This window comes from Ursus americanus, chromosome 3, assembly GCF_024610735.1.
Source record: "Ursus americanus isolate L20-20 chromosome 3, mUrsAme1.1.p, whole genome shotgun sequence".
Lineage (NCBI taxonomy): Eukaryota > Metazoa > Chordata > Mammalia > Carnivora > Ursidae > Ursus > Ursus americanus.
The window spans coordinates 53,465,620-53,488,703 of NC_142129.1; the positions used below are offsets into that span (position 1 = coordinate 53,465,620).

The 23,084-nt window shown below is 36.0% G+C and overlaps 1 protein-coding gene and 1 non-coding gene across 4 annotated transcripts in view; one reads left to right on the forward strand and one right to left on the reverse strand.

Annotated features, from left to right (window-relative positions):
* MACC1 (MET transcriptional regulator MACC1) overlaps nucleotides 1–23,084 on the forward strand; it is a 311,257-nt gene that overhangs the window by 73,942 nt on the left and 214,231 nt on the right. The window lies entirely within an intron of this gene.
* LOC123789736 (U6 spliceosomal RNA) lies at nucleotides 13,946–14,049 on the reverse strand. Its single transcript, XR_006778896.1, has one exon. It is a non-coding gene; the product is annotated as a U6 spliceosomal RNA (small nuclear RNA).

Below are 23,084 nucleotides of genomic sequence, written 5' to 3' on the forward strand. Positions count from 1 at the left end.
TCAATATTCCAAAATTGTACTGTAATAATATAGACGTAGCAGTAGCATTGAATACTTCCTTTTCCAAATATTTTCCACTGTGTTAGTCAATGGCGATGTGACAGCGCCTCTCAAAAAACCATTTAGTATGCTGTTGGATTACGTAGCAAGCTGCACAAGGAGAATTACCTAGAAATAATTTCACTCCTTACTTTCAATGTAAAATTGTCTAGGAGTAAAGTTAGGCTAAAAGCCTAGAAAGTTGTACCTATGGGATTTTTTGGGAATGATAGAAATATAATATTTTCCTTGTCACCACGAATATCTTCAAAATGATATTCCTGAGGATAGGAATTAGGAGATCTGGCTCTAACCTGACTCTGATGATATATATGGTGATAAAATTATAGTGAGGATACATCTCTTCTCTGAAAGCATCTTCCTTCTCTGTAACATGAAAGAGAAGTGGATGGTCTGTACATTTACATTTCAGGAATTTTAGAGAGTAAAATCCAACATAATCCAACATGATCAACATAGAAAATTTTGCTCATCTGACAGATAAAAGCATGACATGATTTCAGTGAGAATTGCAGAATGAATCCATCTGTATACAGGACCCCACACGTAGGCCGAGAATGGCCCCCTAGCATTGTGCAGTGCTCAGTATGCATGACTATGTGTTGGTGCTATAATTATATCCATAGAAAGAAAAGAAGATATGGAAAATTCCTCTGTACTAAAAATTTTCTGTAATAGTGATTTAGTTTCCAAGTCATGATCTTTTTTTCAGAATCTTTAAGCAAGGTGTCTTTAAGCAACATAAAAACTGTTAAATGCAATAGTAGTAAAAACAGAGGAAAACAGAAAAGGCAGATATCCTAACTATGGTGAGTAAAAATGAATCGCCAAAACTTTGAGGACTATAAAACCAGTAGGTATTATGGAGCATCGATATATTCTTACGGATATAAAAGACTGAAAATTTATTAGTGGATGAATGTGACTTTTTAGGTGTTTAGAAAATGCAATCTACATTAAGTTTTAATTACAAGTATGTGAAAGCATAAATAAAGAATCTGCCACTATGCTGATGGATTTAATTATGTGTGTATATCCCATACAATTTATATAACTATGTGGTCTTAAATAATTTACATATTAAGATACATATCTCCTTAGTTCAAAGCAATGCATTTAAACCTGAATGAACCATTTCTCTTTACATGCAATCCACTATTGCATACTTTTGAAAATTAGGTGAGAGCCTCTAAAAGAAAGATAAACATCCAATTCCCAAAACAAACAAAAAAAGCAACTCAAAGTATATGCCCTTTTCATGATAGGGGAGCAAAAGAAAGGTCTGTATTCAAGAAATTTTTTTTATTCTATCTGCCATATGGAATAAACAATATAAAGTGACAGAAATGCCCAAATGCCTTTACCCCCAGCACCATACAAAAATAAGTAGGAGAAAAAAATCCTTGTGTCTTGTTTCTTGTAACTATTGCTTCAAAACGTACAGTTAATCCTGAGCCACATCTTTATACTTCTCCTTGTCAGTTGACCAAATAATGTACAAAAGTTATTTTATCTTAAGTGGCAACAACTCAGTGTGCTGGACTCGCTGGTTTCAGAGTCCTGCTCCTCACTACGTGATTAGAGTGAATAATGCCAGATCTAGACAAACATAGCAGATGACAAATCTCATTGATTCTATTCACTGTGAACTTAAGGAGAGGACAAAGAGAAAGAAGAAAAAAGCAATCTGTTTATGATGCTATTTTCTTGGGCTAATTTTTCTTCTCACTTTTATTTATTAAAGAAATACTTTAAATTGCTTCAATTGTAATGTTTTGCATTAAGTCAGTGGAACTGGGATTCAAACAATCAGGAAAAAATAATACTTGGAAAGAGAGAGAAAAGAATTCATCAAGGAACAATACGTAAAATTTAAAAAGAGCAAAATACACAAACTTCTAGAAGAGGGAGTACAGAGAGAGTAAGAAAAGGTAGCAAGAACAAAAGATAAACTAAAGGCAGGGAAGAAGACTAAAAATAAGCATAATACCAAAAAAGCTCAATATTGAAGAGAGAGAAGGGACTAAAAAACAAGCGTGAAGCCAGAAAAAAAGTAATGACACTGTAGAGTAGAAATAGCAGAATAGGATGGGAAAAACGAGGTCAATGCTTAAAAATTAAAAAAAAAAAAAAAGCACACAAAGGTCTGGAGGACAGCAGACAAAGAAGTAGGATACAAATGGGAAGGAAGCAGTGTCTAGATTATAAGGGAGTTAGGTGGGCAGGAGGTAGGTAGGTCGCAGAGCAAAGAGCCACTGGAGCCAAGTGATTTTTCTTTGTCTTTTACAAGTTAGAGTTTATGCCACTTGATTGGAGCTTGCAAATGGGTGTGAATTATTTTACTGGTATCATTCAAAGTCCTGTTGTAATGGTGTCAGGAATTTGGCATAGTAGTATGATCCTAACTAAGGCTACCAACTTCCCTTTATATTCAACCAAAGCAGCCAAATTTCCATCCATTTGCAGTTTGCAGGCTTTATTCAAATGACACATACTGAACTGAATGATAGGTAGGCTAGGAAAATTTTGGACTTAAAAATAATTTGTTTTCATTAAAAAATAACCATATGCTCGTTTGCTCACATTCTCATTGCTTTAATGTATAGTGTTTTGTTTTTCAAATCAGGTTGGCCAAATTTAGGCAGTTTCATGAAAATTCAAATATTCTTGAAATATGCAAATGTTAATTGCAACTATGAGGACCAAATTGCTAAAATAAAACAAACCATCAAATCACCATTTAAAAAGCTCTTTGTCTAAGTAGAGAGTTTTAAAAATTGCTTTTGGGGAAAAGCAGTCAGTTTAAAGTTGCTATTAAGGACACACCAAGAATGATTTGTTACTTGGCAGGTCAAAAGAAATCAGAAGTAGTTTCTTAGTTTTGAGCTGGAATTTGAAACCTAGATATATTTTCTGCTTTTCTTTCTTTTTGTTTTTATTCTTGAATAGCCTCAGAGCAAACTATCCATAGACTGAGGTTTTATATCTTCAAGTTCAACTCTGTTAAGGTGTTCGGTTTTGTTTCTCCATGGGAACAAACATGTTGCCATGGAAACCGGGTAGTACAAAATATAGATAGTACAGAAAGCTTCATAGAAAGAATCAAGCTCATAATACGAAGTTAACTACTTAATGCAAGTATTGTCTGGGCTCTCTAACACCTAACATATTACGACATTCAAAAATAACAACTTGATCATATGGTTTATCAGATGTTGGAACAATAAAACATAAGGAAACTATACTGTTTTCTCATTAGGAAAAATGTAAAGGTTTACATTTCATTAAAAAAGAGAAACCACCAAAAAGATTAATTCTGGTGGTTATTTGCATTGAATAAAAAAGATGCCTCCAATATTTCCTTTATGTAATGAGTGCTGTTTATACACTGACATTGTCTTATCCCATATACCACACCTACTGTGAGGTGTGCTGGGCCTCAGGTCAAGGCAAGAGAAGGAAGAAAGAAAAAGGGAGCTGGGATCAAGCTTCTAAAGTGAGTGAGTGACCAGCATTTCCAGTAACAGTATCTGAAAGTAAGGGGTGGGCGCTCCTGAGCCAGGAGTGATTTACAAGGGGTTGGAATAGGGTTAGGGGAGGATATGGCAATAGGAATTCCTGGCAGTGCTACTGTTTTCGCTCCAGGTAAGGGAAGGAAAAAGCTCATTCAGTTGGAAGCAGAGCTCCAGACTGTTCTGGGAACAGGGTGTGAGGGACCGGCCCAGATTCTAGTCAGGGGGAAGGGCCCCTGTTAAACCAGTGGTTATTCAGCTTAGGACACCAGTTACAACCCCAGGAGTGGAGGATGTCTTTAAGGACAGACATCCAGCAATGAAGATTGGGCAACAGAATTGTTGGGTGGGAGAGTGGCTGCAGTTTGCTGGGTATGTGAATGCATAGGACACTCCTTTCTGGATTCTGGGACCAGGAATGCATGGTTAAATTCAGGTTCCAGTTAATGATTGTGGATAGAGCTCTTAATATATTGTTTGGCTGCATTAGAATTGACTCCAAGCCTGGGTGAAGAATTGACTGAATGGTTTTAGGCAACTGGCTGATGCTGATACAGGTAGCAATTGAAAACAAAAAAGAAACTTGATATGCCAAAAATCAACCCACAATAGGAATTCTACACTTACTGTTTAATGTTAGTACAACTGTATAAAGGAAGAGGCATTTGTAATTCACCAGCAAAAGAAGGATGCTCACACAGGCCCCACATTTAGTTTTATGTTTTCAGTAATATGTTATCCCAGCAAATACTGCATGTTACCTTTAAGCAAGAAAAATGTCTGATGTGACCCCAACCCCATTAATACAGTAACAAAATGAGCTTCAGTAAAAGAGTTAACAGTATTTTAAAAAAGTGCCTGGATGCCATCTCCTTACCTTATGATTTTCGGAATTCTGCAGTGGCTGTTTGGCAGAAGCTCAAAGCTACTGCAGGGAACCAATTTGAGCTGCATTGTGGTTCATGAAGTCTGAGATCAATGGACTGACAACCTTCAGCCTTCTGAAATAATGTGGCCATGCTGTGTGTGTCTCGTTGCACTTTGGGGTTATGGTTCATTTAATTTTATGGAATAAAACAGGCTTCTATGGAAAGTAGCATTTTCACCTATAAGAAGCAGATAAAACAAAACTAATTTTGAAGTAAAAACCCAGTGTCTCCTACAGCCTGCATGTAAATTCCCCATGCATAGTTATAGAAGTGCTATTATTACTCTAAAACAAAAGATATGAGAAGTAATAGGCAATTGTTATTTTAAAAGGAAGTAGACATCCAAAAGAGGAAGATGTGAGGTTAAAGGAAACAATGGAATCAAAAATGATACTGACAAAGCTAAGAAAGAAGGAAAATAAACTAATAAAGATTTTTAAATTATTTTTAAACTATAAAATGTGCAATGTTGATGTCCCTCTTAGGGTTTATAAGTTGAGACAAAAACTAAAGCAAAATGTGAGATCTTCTCCACGTGGCCCTGTTCACACTAGTCAGATAACTTGGTTCCCTTTTTCTGTGTACACAGTTATTTAAATTTAAAGATTGCTCTCACGAAAATACCACCACGGTGGTGGTTGGGTATCTATGTGACAAGGTATTGTTTAGTTATTTCATATGTAATACCAGTGCAGCAATCAGACAAAACATTGTTTAATCATTTTACTTTATTAACCTTGTGTAAAAAAAGTTTGCTATGTTGAATACAGGAGACACTGTACAGTACTGATTTGGGCACTTGGAGTACAAAAACAAGCATAACATGGAAGGTAAGAGGGATGGTTCTGTATTTAGAACATACAGAATTAGAAGCAGAGATGGAGTGCTGTCGAAGATAAACAAAGGCAGACACTAGTTAAAGGGGTGAAGACAGATTTTTAATCAGTAATAACTGTTGCAGTCGGGAAAAGAGTCCAGTGTGTGTTGAACTTAACTCCAATTTCTACTTGGGTGATGGGGTGTTTTAAAGGGGGAATGAGGCAGTAGGGAAAGGAGCTAGCAAGGGCTCACTAGAAATTTTCAGGGAAGTAAAAAGGAATTACAAAGAGTGGGAAGGTAGCATTTGGTCCATGTGAGATCCATCTGAGTTTGCTAACTGGCGCTTATCAAAGTTAGGCTCCTACTCTCCCAAAGAGACTGGGAGACAGGCGCTCTATCTTCACGTGTTGGCTGGAACAAACAGTGAGTTATTTTGGCTGCTATGAGTTTTCTTAGACAGGTACTCTAAGGGGGCTGGAGTCATCCTGGGATGCAGCCTTGAGCTGTTAGAAACTGTATTGTACTTACTTAAGTCTTTATAGGGTGAAGCATAGTTAAGAAGAGGACTCAGAGGAACCTGACTAGAGTTTGGTCAAGGAAGAATCCTTGTCAATGCTAAGGAGAAATGTGCCTGGGACGTCTCTCAAGACTTGACATCTGAAACTCTTGAAGGAGGCATAAGAATATTCCCAGAAGACACAATGGGGAAATTCATGGAGCCAAATATAGTGAGGGTATGTGGCTTGTGTGGTGGCAGAAAGTGAGGTTGAAAGGTATTCTGGAATGACGTCATACCAGGCTATTGAGTTTGGATTTTATTCCACAGTCCAGTGCTTCCCAAAGTGTGGGGTGACCCTTTGTTTGTACAAGGATGCAGCATTAAATCATAATTAAATCACCACACAATGAAAAATAACTTTCTTTTCAATTATCTTTTAATCCCTCTAATTAACTTTAAGGAGAAAGTCTTAGGGTGATACTAATCTGTGTGTTAAATTTTAACACAGAAGTCCTTTTAACAAAGAAGGAGTAGATTTATGCTAAAATTCAATGACATTTTAGGATTTTCATTTAATTTTCAAAAATATACTTCTTTTTTAGTATCTGGTGGTTTTAGTGGCTTTTAGTAACTAGCAGTTTTTAATGAATGATGTGATTTCCTTTTAAACACATTTAAGTTAAAAGAATGCTGTCTATTTATTTATTTATTTTAAAGATTTAATTGATTTGAGAGATAGAGCATTAGTGGGGGGGGGTGGAAGGGGAGGGAGAGAGAGGGAATCTCAAGCAGACTGTGCTGAGCATGGAGCCTGCCACAGAGCTGGATCTCATGACCCTGAGAATATGACCTGAGCTGAAACCAAGAGTCAGATTCTTAACCAACTGAGCCACTCAGATGCCCCAAGAATGCTAAGTCTATGTAAAGACAAATATTAAACATAGCAGCAGTAGGAAGAATCAAGATGACTCCCTTGCTTTTGGGTTACTCAACGAGGGGAGTGGTGGTGGTGTTAATGGACATAGGAGTTGCAGGAAAATAGCCAGAGCAAAGCAAAGGAAAATAAAAACTGAGAGTAAGTGCCTTGTCTATTATTACTGAATGTCCAACAAAGTTTATTTAGACCTGTTGTCTTCCAATATCCCATTACTTTAAGGTCATACCCAACACACCTTCACATTCTCTACTATACAGCCAATAAAAATGAGCCATAAAAACAGCTGTATTTGTGAAGCCTGCCTTCTCACTGCTTTGTTTCACCTACAATGTGCTCAGATTACTTTTTCTTCTGCCAGGCATTAACTCGAGGTTATATCTTTTGGTTCCTGCTGTACTTTGGTCTTGGCCTTAACATCAAGATTTTCTTTGGTCTTTATTTTACTGTTTTCACCTCTAAGCACCTCTGGAATACTATATCCATCCAAGCTTGTCTTAGATTCTGGCATCAGCACTCTTCCAGTAAGGTTGTCTTATATATGTACCATCTCCCTCACAGGATGATCCCTCCCTCTTGCATGGGGGCTTAGAATTGGGACTCTGTGATACATCTGTGTCGTGCATTAAGGTATCCAAGGTCTAGAATGCCAAAGTTTTCTTCATCTTTGGATATCACACATGTACTATTTTCCTTTTTTGGAGTAGTTTAGAGCAAAATCTCTCTTTTGGAGCAAGACCTCAAACTTTTTTTTCTTCCTTTTGAAATGGATTTCTTTTCCTTTTGAGTTTCTCTTTGAGGCATGCATCTGAAGCTATTCTCTTTATCTTCTGAGATGCTGTGTTTTATCATATCAAAAATATATACTATGTACTAGGTACATAGTACACATCCTTGATGGCTTGTCCTTACTGAATGCCCGTGGTGAGGGTAGTCTGCCTTTAAATCAATAGACCCTTTCCAATTGAGTGTTAGGATAGACTTAAGTATTTAACTGAAAAATTAGCACCATCATATTTTCAATTCATTGGACATTATTTGTAATCATATAAAATACTTCATGGTTTCTCATGATTGTTCAACATTTTTGGAAAATTTTGTTATATTTGGAGATACAGTAATACACGCACATTTTTAAATAAGTACAGTTTTAAAATTTCCTATGAAACTTACAGGTATAATTAAACCCAATAGTAGGTGCTCCTTTCTCCTGACAATCTATTTTTCCATTATAGGCTTCCTTTTACTGATTTTTACATAGGTACCCAAGAATTAAAGGCCTGCAAATGATTAGACTTATTAAATACAAATGCTTACTTCCTATAACATATATTTAAAAAATTTGTCTTGGAATACTTTATGGTAACTTTAACACTTCCAGTTTTTAAAACAGATGAGTCATTTCCTCTGTCTGGGGCATGACTATGAGTGGTAAAAGTCTGGGTAAATATGTTAAGGTATCAGACATTTGTTAGAGTACAGGATCCAAGTTTAGTTTCGAATTTCATCTTGACTTTGAAATCAGGTGACAATGTTATTCAGATAAAGCAATGAAGTTATGACTGATTTAGTAGGTAAAAATTTAACTCTTTCTCCTGTAACTATCTCTAGTAGAAACAGGTGATATCCTAAGCCTGTGTTTCTGAAATTCTCTTCCATGGAGTTGTAATGAACCTAAATTCTTACTAAGGCAATCCTCTTTGCTTATTTTTGGTCAATTTTGGTCAATAGGATAAGATTTAAGTTGAACAGTGATGTCATAGCTATAACAAAAAGGATGTTAAAGAAAACTTACACATTTATTCTAATCTTTAACAAAGCATTTTAGCAGAATAAATGTGGACTTCAACTATCCTACTTAATAGCTATTGAGACCTTCAGAAAGTTATTTGGTCTCTTTCAGCTTCAGGATTCTCATCTGGAAAAAGAGGAATTATAATAACTTCTTTACTTATTTATCATGAAGAATCAATTAAAAAGTTTGTTGAATGTGGTAATATTTGTAAAATGCCTCAGATGTCACCTGGCATATAGTTGGTTTTTTTTCACCCCAAGTTCCCTATTTTATACCCCTTTTCTTCCTTGGAAAGAGAGAAAATGTTTTTCTTCTTAATGTCATCCATTTCTTGATGGAAGATGGTAATGTGTTAAAATCTAAGATGAGTGATAGGTAGTAATAGAAAATGACGGATAATGGCAAATACTAAACAGATTATGATCTGGGTAAAATATCAGACCCCGTTAGGTAAGATTGTCTTCTGCATTCATATGTATTACACACATAATAAGATAGAGCACCTTTTAACTGCTTTAACTGCTTTGGAAAGCTCTTGATAAGTTCTTAGATGAGGTGGGTTTTTGCAGGTGTGGTATTGGCCTTAATATCAAGAGGGGTTCATAAATCATGTGTGATGTAAAGATAAGATTCTATACAATAGAGTAGAGGGCAGAATTAAGAGATAGGAGGGATGAGAATAGGAACAAAGTAGAGGCAAGTAGAGGCAACAGAAGATAGAATAAAGCTGCCCTATGAAGAACATTACTTTTCTCATGAACTACTGAAGTTAGTAGACTCACAGAATGCTCGTGAGTGAGTTTTTGTAGATAGCAGAAAAGTAAAAAAGTAGACCCTAATAGGATAATAATAACTATTATATGGAGAATTTGGAGCATCAAATGGTTTAGATGAGAGTCATTTGGGTCTCTGTGTGAGAATCTCTAGTGACAGTTGCTTTATACATGATCATGTGACATTTTACCAATCAATACATAAGGTATTATGGTTTATGTTACTGTATGTATGACACTCTATGATGTAATATCCTCACTCAAATTATTTTGAAATAGAAATATGAAGTTCTTAATTTTTTTAGTAAATATATTTTCCATATAGAAAGCAAAATTCTCTAACGGAGTTCTAACTCCAAGTTACAGTATTGGTGAAATTATACTCTCCTACATGACAACAAGCAGAGCTAGTAATGGACATCCCTCCATTGTTCCTAGTTACCAACATTTTAATAATGTTTATTTTTTGCTGTATTCATGAAAAGTCTTTTATACACTGATGAAAGATTTTTTTAAGACTTACATATATACCTGTAAAGACAGAGATATTCAAATGAACAACAAGGCGATCAAATGGAAAGGAAAAAAATAGTGGAATGAGAAAAAGCTGTTGCAAAGGGTAATTTTTGGAAGAAAGAAAGGAATGATTGACTTTTAATGCCATAGCCAATTGTATTTTACTTGTTTATGTATATGTCATTGAAGATATTTGAATAATTTTTAAAGGAATGTGCATTTTCATATAATATTTAAATCAATCAAAAGAATGTGAGAAGTATTGGATTCTACTCTGAATTTTAACAGATCTTTGTAACAGACACAATTTTTATACATAAAGATAATATAGAAAATTATACATAACCATTCATCTGTTGATGGGCATCTCGGCTCCTTCCACAGTTTGGCTATTGTGGACAATGCTGCTATGAACCTTGGGGTGCATATGGCCCTTCTCTTCCCTACGTCTGTATCTTTGGGGTAAATACCCAGTAGTGCAATTGCTGGGTCATAGGGTAGCTCTATTTTTAACTTTTTAAGGGAGCTCCCACCATTTTCCAAAGCGGCTGTACCAACTTGCATTCCCAACCAACAGTGTAAGAGGGTTCCCCTTTCTCCACATCCTCTCCAACATTTGTTGTTTCTTGCCTTGTCAATTTTTGCCATTCTAACTGGTGTAAGGTGGTATCTCAATGTGGTTTTGATTTGAATTTCCCTGATGGCTAATGATGTTGAACATTTTTTCATGTGTCTGTTAGCCATTTGTATGTCTTCATTGGAAAAGTGTCTATTCATATCTTCTGCCCATTTTTTAATTTGATTATTTGTTTCCGGGTATTGAGTTTGAGAAGTTCTTTATGGATAAAGAAGATGTGGTCCATATGTACAATGGAATATTACTCAGCCATCAGAAAGAATGATCACCCAACATTTGCAGCAACATGGATGGGACTGGAGGAGATTATGCTAAGTGAAATAAGTCAAGCAGAGAAAGACAATTATCATATGGTTTCACTCATTTATGGAACATAAGGAATAGGAGGGAGACAGGTAGCAGAAGGAAGGGAAAAATGAAGGGGGGGTAAACAGAGGGGGAAATAAACCACGAGAGACTATGGACTCTGGGAAACAAACAGGGTTTTAGAGAGGAGGAGGGTGGGGGAATGGGCTAGACCCATGATGGGTCTGAATTTTAACAGATGTTAAGGAGGGTGTTAAGGAGGGCACGTAGTGCATAGAGCACTGGGTGTTACACGCAAACAATGAATCATGGAACACTACATCAAAAACTAATGATGTACTGTATGGTGACTAACATATCATAATTTAAAAAAAAAGATAATTATAAATAAAGTTAGTATAGAAAGCATGTGCTTTCTTTTTCACTGCCACTGACTAGCTCAAGTGAGGAGCTTCTGGGTTTCTGTTACAGTGTCTTCGTGGTCTCTCTGTCTCTAATATTTCTCTCCTCTAATTTAATCTCTGTGACTCTGTGAAGGATGTTTATAAAGTTACATACTTCATTGCTGTTAAGATTAAAACAAAACCACCTTACAAGATTTATCATTCATCAGTCTCCTTTGTTTATCCACACAGACATATTTGCAGTTCATCACATGTGTACTATGGATGCTGTCTCATCTTTGGGTTTTGTGTAAGCCATCTGAACCTTTCTTCCCCATCTCCCTGGGTCTTGCCCCTTCATTCTTTTTTTTAGTCCCAGTATACAGTTCCTTTCTTTTGGGAAATCTCTTCAAGCCCTCAAGAGAGCTAATAATAATAATAGCTACTCATTTCAAGAGAGTTAATGATAGCTACTCATTATTGAGCATTATAGAGGGACTGGAGATGTCTTCATTGAGAAGGTAACATCCAAGTTGAGTGTTGAGGGACTGAAAGGTCAGGCTGATGAAGAATAGAAGGATGTTTCAGACAGGAGAAATGATCTCAGTTAATATGAAGAGGAGACGTAAAGGGACAAGGGGAGTCAAAGATGCAAGCGATAGTTTGGTAAAATGTAGGATGGTGGGGCAGAGAATGGGGCGAGGTTGTTGAGAATTAAGAATACCAGCTTATAAATGGGTGATGGGTATTAAGGAGGGCCCTTGTGAGGAGCACTGGGTGTTAAATGTAAGTGATGAATCACTAAATTTTACTCCTGAAGCCAATATTACACTATATGTTAACTAACTAGAATTTAAATAAAAACTTAAAAAAAAAAAGAATGCCAGATTGTGATGGGTGTAAACAGGTTTTGAGGTCTAACCAAGACGTTTCAACTTATATAGTCCATGGACTTTTATTGATAGAAATTTTAAATTTGCATCATAAGGCAACATGATCAGACATATTTTGGAAAGATTTTTCTGCCAGAAGTTGGGGGAAGGGGTTTAAGAAAAGGCTGAGAATGGTAGCTGGGAGACAAGTTTTTGAGTAGACACAAATGAAAGAACCTGCACATTTGGAGAGAAATAAAATACTCTTAAAAGTGAAATAACCCTTGGCAGCATAGGAAATAATTATGAAAAATACAGGTAATAAATGCTCTTAGGATTTCAGGAAATGTATTTTTTTTTCCTTTAAGCTTTGAGAGGAATTCATTGAAGGGGATATTAGATGATGACAGCATATTGGTTGGGGTTGTGACTGGAAACCAAATTCAACTCAAATGATTCAGATAAAGAGACATTGATGCAATAGTTCTTAACCTTGGCTGTACACTGGAAACACTTGGGGAGCTTTAAAAAATACTGATGCCTGTATCCTGTCCTTAGAGGTTCTGTTTTAGTCGGTCTGGTTTGTGGCCTGGCCATTGGGATTTTTCAGAGCTTCCCAAAGCTGATTTTAAGATGCAGCCTGAGTTGACAACCACTGCCTTAATGAAAGAACTACTTCAGAAGTGTGGGCAGTGCTAAGAAATAAAGGATGGTAAGATATCAGATACCAGTAACAGGGGAAATTTTACCACACTTATGGCCAAGGAACAAAGGAGACAATAGTGAGACCTAGTGAGAGCTGGACAAGTGGAAAAGGGATCATTTTACCAGAGCTTCAGCTACTTTCAGGCACAGTGCTAGAGAAGGGTGTATACATACACAGACATATTTCTTTTTCTTGCTGTATGTAAATATATACAGAAAGAGGTTTATTTTAAGGGATCAGTTCATGTGATTATGGAGACCAGTTAAGTCCAAATTCTGCAGGATGGGTCTGCAGGCTGGAGACCCAGATAAAGCCTCTGTTGCATTTCAAGTCTGAAGGCTGTCCGCTGGCAAAACTACCTTTTATTTGGGGGGAGGGCAGTGTTTTGTTCTACTCAGGCCTTCAGTTGATTGACATTATGGAGAACAATCTGTTTTACTTGAAGTCCACCAATTTAAATGTTAATCTCATCTAAAAATTATCTCAGGGTGCCTGGGTGGCTCAGTTGGTTAAGCATCTGCCTTTGGCTCAGGTCATGATTCCAGGGTGCTGGGATCAAGCCTCCCGCCCCACCCCCCATCAGGCTCCCTGCTCAGTGGAGAGTCTGCTTCTCCCTCTCCCTCTGCCCCTCTCCCCTCCACTCGTGTGCGTGTACTCTCTCTTTCAAATAACTAAATAATAGCTGTACAAAAATTAAAAATCATATCACAGAAATATCCAGAATAATGTTTAATCACATATCTGAGCACTGTGGCCCAGAAAAGTTGACACATAAAATTAACCATCACATTAGAGGGATTGGAGAAGTAGTTCAACTTCTTTTCTCTTTCCTTCCTTTTGGCCAAACAGCCTCTCAAGGAACAGAGAGAAGAATGGATAATGGATGTGAAGGAGAAAATGGGAGATGTCCTGCATAAACCATCTATTCACTTATCATAGCTTTCACCATTATTCTGGAAATGCTTTTTTTTTTTTTTTTTTTATTGTTAGGATTCCAGTTTGGTTAGATGGAGCAATATTATGACATATTTGAGTTTGGTTTTTTTAAAAAAACTATACTAATATTCTAGTCATTTCTAAAATGATATTCTAATGAAATTTTCTGAGATGGTTTCTTTTTAGACTAGAATAACATAAGGAGACTCCTGTGACAAGCATAAATAGGTGTGTTTGTGTGTGTGTGTGTGTGTGTGTGTGTTTTAAATAAAAAATGGAATGTTTCATGACTTTGCATGTCATTCTTGCCAAAGGGCCTTACTAATCTCTCTATCGTTCCAATTTTTGTATATGTGCTGCTGAAGTGAACACATAAATGTGATTTTTTTATTAGCCAATAAGAGCAGTACTGAAATTCATTCTCAGTTTAAAAGGAGATACTGTCTTCTTAGATTTTATATTAGGTGGTATCAGTATTTGTTTTCAGATTTGTTTTTTAGATTTAAAAAAAGTTTTATTGTGTATCATGTATTTTGAATAATCAGGAGGAAAAGAGGTATGGGTGTAAAATATAAAGATTTAAAGGGTATTTGCTATACAGTCTAGATGGTGATTATAATAATTCATATGAGAAATGAGAAATGTCTGAATAAGTAGCCATAGAAATGGAAAAGACAGCTTTAAATCCTGTGATGTTTAGTCTTGCAGCCTCACCTGTTTCTTGCTTGTGTGGTATAACATACTACATAAATAAATGGAGAAATAGTAGGTTGATATTGATGTATCTGCAGCACATTGAAGTGGAGATATTTGTGGGGCAAAGGAAAAATCTTGTTTGAAACTTGGAAGAGTGCTGTGGGGTTGATGTGTATCAACTGAGCCGTCATTGTATATTGAGAGAAATAATGGCAATAGGCTGTTTTAGAAAGGAGGAGTGTACAAAGGAGAGCAAGCATGGATGGAGCTCTGGGAACAACTAATATTTAAGAGATACATAGAGATCTAAACAAGGAATACTCAGAGATATAAGAGAAAAACTAGAAGAGAGTCAAGAAACCCAAACAAATAGAGGATTTCAAAAATGAGATAGTCTCAAGTGATTAGGAAAACAATGTAAACTTTAGTGAGAATAGTTTCAATAGTTGGGAGAGAAGCAGCAGGCTGAAGAAAGAATGTGAAATGAGGGACTGAAGATAGTGAAAGCTAATAATTCTTTTGAGAAACGTGGCTGTGAGTAAAAGGAGAAGGAAGTGGAGCAGCAGCTAGAGATGGTGAATGGAATTTTCTTTCTCCCCCCACCCCTTCTTCCTTTCTTTCCCTTTCCCATTTTCTTTCCCTCCATGTTCTCTTATCTTTTTGTTTCAATGAGACAAAAGTGTAGGATAATGGTTTGCAGGCAAAGTTTAAGATTCTGAATTTAAGATTCTTGAGATTGACTAGACTCATGGTATGACTTTGGAATTACAACGTGGAAGTTGAATGGAGGCAAAGATCTTTGGAATAGAAAAGGTCAGTTAAGTAGCTCAGATGTAGAGTAAGATGTTGGATAATTAAGGATGAAGACTGTGGGTCAGATGACAATGCTCTTATTAAATTTTGGGGAATTGTCTAAAGATTAGAAGATGAGAGCAGCAGGTTCAGGTAAATGGATGTCAAGCCAGAAACCATAAGCTTAAAAGAAGAGGCTTTTTGAATGAAAGTAAATGTGCAATAAGCAGGAAGTGGCAGTAGGAAGCCAGGAGGATGCCATCCCTGCCTCCAGGACTGAGATGTTCATGTCTACTTATGGGAGAATGTGCAGCCTATACTACAGAAGTCAACATGAGAAGAATTGACTTTCCATCAAAGTTAGGTTTCTGCTAAAAAAGAGCATACAGGGCATGCCCTGTGAGAGGCTAAGGATTTAAGGATGTAGAGAATTTGGATTTGGTTGGGTGTTTTGAGAATGGAGGATTCCAAAGACCCCTGACAGCAGAAGCAGAAGCATTTGGAAGGAAAGGAGCAGAGGGAAGATGGGGACACTAGTACTAATGAGCTTGATCTATAGTGACTAAGGTGCTTAGTGACATGAGAATGTGTGGGTTAACCAGAAGTGACATAGAGAGGATGCCATGTAATTAGTGGAAATTTGGTCTTAAATAATTTTGGTAGTGGCATAGACCCAAGTTTTCAGGAATCTGATTTCATCGATATCCTGTTCCCTACTGGTACTGAGCTGAAGCATCCTGCTAGAAAGCCTTGGTGACCGTTAAGGCCTCCTGTTGCTTCTTACCCCCTAGTATGTGCCAGATAGGTGTAGGCTTCAGGAAGAATGAATAGTTATTACAGTCAGTGGCAGTCAGTAGTAAAGGTGACTAAATGTGGTGATTCCATTTTGCCCACTTCTCCCTCAGTGGGACCTATAGGAATCTGAGAGATGCTTATGAGAAACCTGTGGTTGATCAATGGGATTGTTGAGGAATGCTTATTTCCATCTCTTTCTCCACAGTAGTTAGCTGAAATTCCCCAGTAGCCTCATAACACAGAGTTAGTTCCTTTCAGTTCTAAGAGGGAAGAAGTAGGGATTTTCCAGAGGGAAAGGAGAATCCCCTGTTGCAGTCCCAGTATTGTTCATAATCATTAAAAAAAAGGGGACAAAATTCCTCAGGTCAGAGTGTGAATTTTCATACCTTACACTAGAACTTCACAGGGCATGTATATTCATACTTCAAACTCTGTCACCTCAGAAACTACATCTGGGAATTTGTATTACTTATTGCAGGTAAGATAAGGTAAGATTTCATTCTTACCTAACAGATTATGGTTCTTTAAAAAAAAAAAACTATGTGGACTTATCTTTTTTTATTTTTTTCAGATATGACTCAGATGGTATTTACTTCTTCTTGCTTTTTACTTCTTGTTCTTCCTTGATATCTAAGTTGGGACATGAAAGCAAATACTTTGGTTATACAGGCAATATTTCCAGGCAAGGAAAGTCACTTCTGTCAATAGGCATTTCATAGAGTCCACAAGGGAAGCACACTCCTATTGTATTTGAGATGATATAACTATTTTGGATCTCTGTAGTCTATTGAGGGCTTGCTACTTTCAGGGGAAGGCTTGGGCATTAATTTATGCTTAATTTCAGTCAATTTCAGCACTAATCAGCTTCCCATCCTCACCCTTCAGCCCAGTGGCAGGTAACTGTGCACATGTTCCTGAATCAGCTTGCACACAGTTTGTAGGAACCAGAGTGGCAATAAGGGCCCTGTTCCTCCAACTTTCAGGGACCTGTGCTCTGATTGCTGATTGCTGCTTCTGATCATGGAGATTTAGACACAGAGGTGGGTTGCTGTTGTTGCTACACCTCTGCTTATCTTTGTAAGCTCCTCCCTTTCAGATAAAGTGACTTCCAGGAGATTTAAAGGGCTGGCACATCCCCCCCCCCCAACACACTTAATTACCTCTTTTTTTTTTTTCTATTTTCAGAGCCAGACATTCAAGACTAGGGTATTCAAAATCAATCATATATATGGGGGAAATTAGAAAGTCACCACACATGCCCAGGGAAATGTGCAGATTCAGAAAAGACCTGGTAAGACCTTAAGTTCACACATCATACTGATCCTTAGCATAGAGACAGCCTATAACAATGAAAACAAAATTAAACACCCCAGAAAACCATGGGGAATGGGGCAGAATATAATTTTCATGATTATCACATTATTAGACTCAAAGGTCTAGTTTTCAAATTAAAATCACAAGGCATACGAAATAAGTAGGAAAGTATGTCCCATTCAAAGAAAGAGAACAAAACAACAGAAATGTTCTCTGAGAAAGACCTGATGGCAGATCTACTGGAAAAAGACTTTATAACAACTTTCTTAAAGATGTTCAGAAAACTAAAGGAATATGCAGAGAAATCAAGAAAATGGTGTATGAACAAAATGGAACTATAAATAATAGATATAAAACCTAAAAAGAAACCAAAAAGGAATTCTGGAGCTGGAAAGTATAACAACTGAAATGAAAAATACTAGAGAAATTCAAGGGTAGGTTTGAGGAGGCAGAAGAAAGAATCAGTGAACTTGAAGATAAAACAAGTTATAGAATCTAAGGAACAGAGAGAAAAAAGATTGAAGAAGAGTGAACAGAGGCTAAGGGACCTGTGAGACACTAGCAAGTGAATCAACATATATCCATCATAGGAGTCTAGAAGGAAAAATAGAGAAAGTGGTAAAGAGAATATTTGATGAAATAACCAAAACTTTCCCATACTTGATGAAAGATATGAATATAAACGTCCAGGAAGCATAACAAAATCAAAGTAGGATGAACTCAAAGATATTTACACTAAGACATGTTATAATCAAACTGTCAAAAGACAAAAAAATCTTGAAAGCAGTGAGAGGGAAATGATGCATCACAAACAAGGGATCATCAGTAAGATAATTTATGGATTTCCCATTAAAAACTTTGGAAGCCAGGAGGCAGTGCATTGATATATTTAAAGTGCTAAAAGGAAAAAAAAAACCTGTCAATCAGGAATTCTATATCAGATAAAACTGTCCTTCAAAAGTAAGGGGAAAATGAAGACATTACAAGATAAACCAAAGCCAAGGGAGTTCATTACCCTAGATTTGCCCTACAAAAGTGCTAAAGGGTGTCCCTACAGGTTAAAATGAAAATACATTAGATGGCAACTCAATGCCTTATGAAGAAATAAAGATCATACTAAAGACAAATGCCTAAGCAATTACAAAAGCTAGTATTATTGTAATTATAAGGGAAAAACACACTCCTTCTGTGTCTCCTTTACTCTCACACTACTTCCACTCTCACTCACAATGCTTCTGACACTAGATATGTGGGTTTTCCACACATCAAGCAATTCTCTGCAACACCAGCTGGATGTCCTATGATTTAACTCAATTCTGATATTACCTACCTGGAGATAGCATCAGATCCCACAGGTTAAGCACTCAATTTCACAAGACTGCCCTGCTTCACCCTACAGATGCCAGTCACTATCACAAGTCCCAGTACTTCTGACTGATTGGCTGTAAATTGGGGTTCCCACAATTGGGTTCTATAATTTGTTAGAATAGCTCACAGAACTCAGGGAAACACTTATGTTTACTGGTTTATTATAAAAGGATATGATAAGGAATACAGATTAACATCCAGATGGAAGAAATGCATATTTGCAGGGTATTAGGGAAAGGGCTCAGAGCTTCCATGCCCTAGCCGGATGCAACACTTTCCCGCACCTCCATGTGTTCAACAACAGTACTCAACAGCAACAGAATACACATTCTTCTCAATCACATATGGGACATTTTTCAGAATAAATTATATATTAGGTCACAAATTAAGTCTCAATACATTTGAAAAGATGGATATCATACAAAGTATCTTTTCCAACCACAATGGGATGAAGTTAGAAATTAATAAAAGAAAGAAAACTGAAAAAACTAACGTATTTATGGAAATTAAACAACACATTCTTCAACAACCAATAAATCCAAGAAAAAAATCATTAGGGAAATAAGAAAAAACTTAGAGTAAAATGACAATGAAAGCACAGTATGCCAAAAATTACGGGACACAGTGAAAGCAGTGCTAAAGGGGAAACTATAGTTATAAATACTCATATTAAAAAAAAGGAAAGATTTCAAATCAACAATCTATCTTTACAACTTAAAGAACTAGAAAAAGAAGAACAAACTAAATCTAAAGCTAAAGGAAAAAAGAAAAAAGTAAAAATTAGAGAAGTAGAGCCTTTACTTAACACCATATAAAAAATTGATACAAAATGTATTAAAGACCTAAGTGTAAGACCTAAAACTATAACTATAAAACTATAAAACTAAAACTATAACTCTTATAAGAAAACATAGGGCAAAAGATTCATAACATTGAATTTGGCAATGATTGTTGTGTATAACACCAAAGGCACAGTCAACAGAAGAAAACATAGACAAATAGTATTTTATGAAAATTAAAAATATCTGTGCATCAAAAAAACACTAACAATAGAATACAAATGCAACCCCTAGAATGGGAGAAAATACTTGCAAATCATATATCTGTAAAAGATTAATATCTAGAATATAGAGTGACTTTCTAAAACTCAACAATATCAAAAACATACAACCTGATTCAAAAATGGGCAAAGGACTTGAGTAGACATATCTCCAAAAAAGATGTATAAATGGCCAATGAACATGTAAAAAGATGTTCAATATCACTAATCATTAGGGAAGTGCAAGTCAAAACTACAATGAGATACCAGCTCATACCCATTAGGATAGCTATCATTTAAAAAAAAAAAAAGTGAAGTAGAAAAATAAGAATTGTTGGCCAAGATACGGAGAATTTGGAACTCTTGTGCACTGTTGATGAGAATGTAAAATGGTGCAGCCACTGTGGAAAATAGTATGGTGGTTTCTCAAAAAATAAAATAGAATGATTGCATGATTCAGCAATTCCACTTCCGGGTATGTATCTGAAAGAACTGAAAGCAGAGTCTTGAAGAGATATTTGTACAACTATATTCATAGAGCATTATTTGTAATAGCTAAACTGTGGAATCAATGCAAGAGTCCTTTGATGGATGAATGAGTAAGCAAAATGTGAGATATATTGTATTATATCATATCATATCATATCATATCATATCATATCATATCATATTAAACACACACACAGATATATACACACACACATATACAATGGAATATTATTCAGCCTTTAAAAGGAAGGAAATTCTGGCATATGCTCTAATGTAGATGAACCTCAGAAACATTATCCTGAATGAAATAAGCCAGTCACAGAAAGACAGATACTGTATGGTTCCACCTATGTGAGTTACTTAGAGTAGTCCAAATCATAGAGAAAGAAAGTAGAAAGATGCTTGTCAGGGGCTGGGGTAAAGGGAAATGGTAAGTTACTGTTTAATGTGTACAGAGTAGGCACACCTGGAGTAAAGGGATGGCCTTAGTCTAGTTAACTTAATAAAAACATATTTATGACACAACAAAGTTCTGGCTGAATCTTACCTTTTATAATATGATCTTAGTTTGTTCCTATAAGCTAAATTTCAATAAATTTCACATTATAGAAATTCTCTAAGATATGCATTGATCTCTATAGTTTAAGATACATCTATATTGATATCTGCATTTATATTTACATCTATATTTAAAATATATATTTACATATAACAATCTTTTAAAAATTCTAGGCAATATATTTTTCAAAAGAAATGGGGACTCCTATAAAAATAAAAGAATTTAAAAAAAGAATAAAAGTTTCCCCAATAAAACAAAGAATGAGGCCTTCAAGAAGCAGGTATTATAAACATTATCAACGTTTTACAAGTTAAGTAAGATAGAAACTGAAAACTGATTGTAGATATGGTTGTTACAAGATCATTGGTGGGTTAAAGAAGATGACTTTTAGAGGGATGGTGACAGAAACCAAACTCACTGGATTGAGAAATGAATGAACCTAAGGAAGTCATGAGTATAAATTATGTAACACTTCCAAGAAAATTAATGGTAAAGATAAGGAGAGAAATAGGCAATAGTTTATATGGTGTGTAGAAAGAAGGATTTTCCTTTTTCCTTTTTTCTGAATTTGAAGACTGAAAGCATGTTTGTAGAGGAGGGAAAGGAGACTCTGGAGAGAGGGATATTGAAAATAGAGATGATGAGGGTAAGTTGCTAGTCAAACATCTCAAAGAAGATAAGAACTAGATTTAGAAGACAGGTTAGTCTGCCAGGGATAAAGAGCATTCTTTCCTGCAAGATAGGTTGCAAGATCAAGAGAATGGGTGTCATTACTGGAAGGTTAGAGGTATAAAAGGGGAAACTTGAAGGAGTTCATATTTGAAGGCCTGTCATCTGTGAGATAGGTAGTTGAGGTATTTCTGAAAGATGAGAGTCATGAGACAATGCTAGAGATTTGAGACAGCCCTTAGAAAATATGAAATGGAGTTTAACAGAAACAAGACAAATGAAAATAAAAGGATTGATGACAAAAATAATCACATATCTAAGTCAGAATCTTTTGTCAAAAACTAATTGGAAAATGCTAGCACTTCAGCTACACTACCAAAACTCACTGGATCTGGAATGTGAAAGATTATTTTTAGTAGCAAATACAATAAAGATTTTGTTGAAGTCATGTTGATACTTCTGTCCACAATTCTGATCCACATACGTGAAAAAGTCACACCATATTTGCTTGCCATAAAAAAAAAAAGTCAGCTATGGGAAAAATGAGAGCAGATATGGTGTTGAAAAACTCCGAAATTCCTGAGAAATAGTTAATTGAAATAAGTCAAATAATTTAGGAGAAAGCTCTACAGGTGGACAGACTGGATTTGTATCAAGGCTTCACTATTTGCTAGGCAGACTACTTCTGTCTTGTTCTCCCTTTTATGTGAAAAATAGTACCGTCTTCATTGGGGTTTTGTGAAGACTATGGAATAATTCAAAATACTTATTTAAAACAGTATTGCATATGAAGCATTAAATACATTTTAGCTCTTTTTAAAAAATTATTCCTAATACCAGTTCTAAGGAAAAGAAGCACAGAAATCTTTGTCCTCTAGTGGAAGGTTTATACAAATAATATTTCCGTTGTTTCTGCTATACTCCTAAGTGAGGAGTTTGTTAGATTACGGAAAAGCTCCCTTCCCAGCAACACTGAGTATGGCCAACAACAAAAAAACAGTATTTCCCTTTGGGCTAGATGTGAGGACCACTTCCGGTAAGGAAGAAAGAGGAAGAAAAAACTTGCTAGGCCACATCCTCCAAGATAAATCACAGTACTTGCCTAGATTTCAATGGGAAAAGAGGCTAACAGTGAACCTGTAGTTTTATTCTACTAGGAATCAGTAGATCAATGAGTAAAGCTTTGTCTTTCTACAAAAGTAGGAGAACTGAGAGTAAAAGTCATTTTTCTAACTTCCCAAGCTTTAAATGAGCATAGAAACAAGAAAATAATGAATCAGAAGGCACAAAGGTGAGGTTTTGAACACTGAGAAATACATGCAAGATAACATGACCTAAGCAACACTTGGAAAATTTCTTAAAAAATAGTTTCTTTGGTTTCAGACCTCTAGAGTTAGACTTGACTATACTTAATCCTCAAGTTCCTTAGAATGTTCTTTCTAAATCAAGAGTATTGCCATTTATTGATTGATTTTTATTTTTTATTTTCTTTACAATCTGTTAGCGGTATATTTATGTTAATAGGGCTCTGCAACTGGCATCTACAAAGGCAGATCAGGAGACAAGGTCTAATACAAGGTCCTTTCCTTGGATCATCATAGAACTCCCTCCCCATTATGAAATGGAGCAACTGGTACAATGTTGAAGTAAACACCCCATTTTCTTTAATTAAGAAAGCACTGTGGT